This window comes from Nannospalax galili, unplaced genomic scaffold (genome assembly GCF_000622305.1).
Source record: "Nannospalax galili isolate Female #2095 unplaced genomic scaffold, S.galili_v1.0 scaffold1460, whole genome shotgun sequence".
In the NCBI taxonomy this organism is placed as follows: Eukaryota; Metazoa; Chordata; class Mammalia; order Rodentia; family Spalacidae; genus Nannospalax; species Nannospalax galili.
The window spans coordinates 386955-392069 of NW_008345971.1; the positions used below are offsets into that span (position 1 = coordinate 386955).

The 5115-nt window shown below is 39.0% G+C and overlaps 1 pseudogene; it reads right to left on the minus strand.

Moving 5' to 3' along the window:
• Nucleotides 1–1459: 1459 nt before the first annotated feature.
• Nucleotides 1460–2148, minus strand: LOC103741419 (annotated as a pseudogene).
• Nucleotides 2149–5115: the final 2967 nt, after the last annotated feature.

The window sequence follows — 5115 nt, forward strand, 5'->3', positions numbered from 1 at the left end:
TATGATGATAGGTTTGCTAATAACTTATGACTTTCTGTCCAGAAAATATTAATATTCACTATGTAATTACATATATGGAAAAGAACCCATGAGTTAAAGAAAACAAAACAAAACAAACAAATCAAAGATTTGGGATCACTCGCTTTCAACCTATTACCCTAGGAGGAGCTGTGACTTCTTAATCTTCTTCACAAAGGGACTTCAGAAACCTGGAGAAATTATTGAAAAAAGTGGTTGATGTATAGGAAGGTGTCAAAAGAAATTGATATGTTTGCACACAGGGATTCATTTGCCAAGTCAGTGTTGTACTGAGTGCTTCTTGTTGGTCCTGAGGTGCCTCTCTCATGCCTATGATAGAGACACAAGTCCACAGACGCTCTCCTTATTCTATCCAATGACATGAATGCACTTCACTTGATGATCAATCACATGTGTATTTTTTCAATTAATTCTTCAAATTATATGCTGAGTACATGCCAAGTGTCCTACAAAGCAAGTCATATTTCCCACATGACTGTATCTGGTTTGAAACAAGAAAGTTGATACAGCAAATATCTAACTTTCATCACTATTCATTAACTTTGAAAGTTAATGAATCAGACTTAATTTCTGGTCATTTTTAGGCACATGATCACATTCCTTGGGCAATGGTATTTACTTGTCTCATCTTTCCATAACTGTACTTGGGACTCCCTTTTGCTTATACTTTTTGTTATTGTACATGGGCTCCTCCAACTTAGGCCTGGCTACTCAGAGTTCTAGAACTAAATAATTTCCCAGAAGATGGCAGCTGAGTGCATCAGACAACTGAACAGATTCACATTGATAATACAGCCAAACTCTGGGTGCTCTGTGGCTCAAGCGAATGGTTTAGATGAGAAATAAATGTAAAATTTGAAAAATTCATTATGTCATTAGAATATTTACTCCAAAATTGGAATACAATAATAAAATATACATTTCATTTTTAATTTTTGTGGTTTTTGAATTTAACTGTGGTATATTTAAGAATGCAGATAGATCCATCTCTTATATAGTGACAAACTCCTCCCATTGAATTGATAACTAGATTGTAAATTAATCTATTGAATGATAACATGCTAGTCTTTGTCTTTTACCTAATGTATATTAGTTCAAACTTCAGTGAGTAGTTTTCATATATTTCAAATACTGTAACATGTACTGCAGTGCTGTGGAGTTCAGAAGAGGGCTTCGGATTCTCCTGGAATGGAGTTCAGGACGGTTTGTAGCTACCATGTTGGTGCTGGGAATCGAAACTGGGTCCTCTGCAAGAGCAGTCAGTGCTCTTAACTGCTGAGCCATCGCTCCTGTCCCTGTTTCAGAGTTTTAACCCCTTTTAGACAAACCTAGGGACTTATGTTTGTGATGCCTAGGTGGAAGAGACATATAACACATTGAACCTCAATTAGCAGCAACCGCAAGACATCTTTGTTTATCCCTAGAGCTCTGGGGGAGGAAGCTCTATACCCTGCCAAGAGTAACAGATTGCAGCATCATCAGTCTCCATTGGATAAACAGTGAGGGTGAAATCCATCTCAGATCCACTGCCACTGAACCTGACAAGGACCCCAGATGCTCGATTAGTTCCTCTATAAATCAGGAGTTTGGGAGACTCTCCTGGTTTCTGTTGATACCAATTCAAAATACTAGTTTTAAATACACTGATACTCTGGCTAGATTTGCAGGAAATAGTGGCCCTCTGTCCCAGAGATACAGCCACTGAAGTAAGAGACTGGGTCAGCACAATGTCTACAGTGGAGCCTGAAATGATAAACAGAGTATTTGCTATAAGAGATGTACTGAAACCACCCCAATGGAACACTATTGCCTATGATACGTGGTTTGCAGTCCTGGGCATTTCTACGAGAGAGAGAGAAAAAAAGGTAACTGGATAACTTAAAATTAATTACAAATTGCATAATTCTAATAATCAAAGACCCAGAAGCATAAAACACTGACAGCCACAGTGAGTGCTCCCAGCACTTCTCTGCACCCTCTCACCTGGAACCCAGAGCAGCAGCATCATAGCAGGAGACCAGCTGACTCCATCTCTGAGAGCTGGCCTATGGACTGCCCCTTGGTCACTGGCGAGATGCCTTTAAAGATACTGTGAACAGCCTGAACCATTGGCTAATGATCCAACATGCAAGTCAACTCAGAGAAAGCTGCCCTGGTGTTCAACTTGCTCTTATTTCACCCAGTGGAAGTTTGGGTTGTTAAAAATATATTTACCAGAGCAGTTCATGTACATTCTAAGGAGTTCTGTGGTCTGCTCTATTGAGTATTCACCTCCTAGTCTTTTTGCGGTACCAAATTAGGGAATACTTTCTTATAGAGTGTGATTTATTTCAAGAACAATTTGATCCCTCAATTTAAAAAATTTGTATCTTAAAAACAATATTTCATATTGTGATTCTTGTCAAAAAGAGAAAACAAATGGATTTTATTAAAGAGTGGAAGAAGGTAGCTTATTTCATATTAGAAGAACCCAATTAAGTTGTTTTTATTCCAAACAGGAAGGTGTCTTCAAGAACTGAGATGCAAGAGCATGGAACACAGATCAAGACTGGGAACCTAAACGAGTGAACTTGCTTGTGAATAAGAAAAGTCTCTCCGTCTGTTCATTCTGAAGTCAATGCTAGTCCCAACACAGGGGATTCATCCCACTGGGTGTTGGTATTTCCAGTGAGGAGAATCTAATACTCCAATTTATACCTGTTCCATTCTTTTAGTGTCTGGAAAAAGAAAACAAAGGGACCCACGTTCTTGTATCACAAGATACTTTGTTCTCAAGACACTTGGACTGTTTATATAAGCTTCCATAAAATGTTCTTGGAGGTTAAGACCATAAGAAATCAACTGAATAAAAACTAGTGAGTAATTTTATTAATAAGCTCATGGTAAACATCTATTAGTCAGTATAAAATTAAAAAAATATCATTTATGATAATTGAACTTTTAGATATTGGAGTTAGTTTGCTGAATAAACGTGATTCATCTATTTTGAAATTCTATAAGATATCATTTTTATTAAGTAAACAAAATATTTGGCATTGTCTCTAAAGAGAAAAAGTTACACAAACTTATTTCATTAATGAGAATCCAATAGTAAAGCTTTAGATCAAGAGGAGGTGGATCATCATGAGGAAAGTTTTCCAGACAGCTGGTTAGTTACTCATTCCATCTCACAGCAATGATGACAGCATGGAAAAGTCCTGTGGAAGCTCAAACCAGGCAAAATTCCAACAAGATTTTGGGAAGTGGATAAGAAACCCCAACCCAATATAAGAACTTTTTGGCAATTGATGGCTGCTGGGTGGGGAAGAGAAGTTTTTTAAAGACAGCACTCTTGGTAGGTTTACATATATATATGCATATACATATGAATACATTTAATTGAACAGGCAATACAAAAGTGGGTATGGCTAGGGGAGGGGATCTAAATAATTGCCATCAAATTATAATCTATGAAATTTGTAAAAAATTTAATTAAAGTATCAACATGGATAATAGTATGGTTCAGTGGTTGAGTACTGGCTGCTCTTGAAGAGGACCCAGGTTTGTTCCCAGCAACCACATGCCAGCTAACAACTGTCCATCTGTAACTCCATTTCCAGGGTATCCTACACCCTCTTTGGGCCTCCATGAGCATTGTATGATTCACATGCACGTACATGCATGCAGGCAGTACACTCACACACAGAAAATAAAAATAATAAAAGAAAAAAGAATTGCAACTATTCAACATTCTGAGATAGTGACTTATTTTTTCATTTCTGAAAAAATATGAAATAAAATAGATAGTAGTTGAATCAGGTGCAGCCTGGCCTCACGTTCAGGGGCACTGGCTCCTAGAGACTGCATATATTCGATTGTCCCGTGCGGGATCTGCAACGGGGTACCTGGAGTGAGGAGTGGGGATTGAATGGGGCAAGAGACACAGAGAATGGAGACAAGACAGTCTTCTGATCAAGTCTCATTTATTGATTATTCACACACAGCTTTTATAGGGAAGCAAAAAGGGGGGGAAGCCGAGTGGGTAAATTCCACTGAGACAGCACATTTGTTACCAGACAATTGCAGCAGTAGTAAATTCTAAAGTTAGATTACAAGTTACAGTGAGAAACCAACAGTTATACCACAAGACTCCATGGTCCTGTAAGATAAGGAAGTTTCCCAGGCATTGCAAATAGCCAAGGCGGGAAAACATGTTTTTCACAAAGTCGTCTGGTTGCAGAAACCATTTAGTTGCAGTCTAGGCTAGGTCAGAAGTCGAACCTGTCGGCAATTAATTTCACAGACAATGGTTGTTGTTTCTGAGTTGGGGGCCTACGGCTCCCCACATTCGATGGAACCTGTGAGGAACCTTATCACACACGATGAATATTTACTTGACTATAGGCACTTCTATTTTGATCTCAAAATTATGAACCTAGGATGTGGCAAGTAAGAAAGAAAGAAAATATTTGGAAAGTGAGATTGGTGGTGCAGCTGGAGCAATTGTGGTGACAGCGATTCTTGTCATAAGGGCCTAGAAACCTGACTCCTGCCCTCTTCATTTTACTAAGAATCTTGATGCTTCCAATGATAGTCTCAAGATTCTGAACTCAGAACTTGTAAGCGGAATAGTAACTGGGTAGCCAAGAAGGTGAAGTCACACATTCTGGTAAGGCAGAGCAGGCTTATCCACCCACGCACCCTGGTGGGGTGAATTGAGTTGGTCTGGCCACTCATGGTACACTGTCGGGGCAAAGCTAAGCCAGAATGCCCTGATGACATCCATGGTCAGCAAACCATAATCATCACTCAGTGGCTTTCAAGACTTAGCTGCCATCCTCAACAGCTTTCGTGATCTATAGAGAATTCTATAGATTTCAGAAAATACGCTAGAGGACACTGGTGTAAAGCCGTCATATGAATCTGTGAAATCTCCCAATTGTCAATCAGAGAATCTTGAACTAGTGGCCTATGACCTAATTGCTGCCTGCTGTGAGGGCCTTGATTTTTGTTTTATCCACAGTAAATCCTGTGAAAAATCAACCTGTTGGTACACAGTGAGGTCATTGTATTGAGTGAAGTCTGAAAACAGTCAAA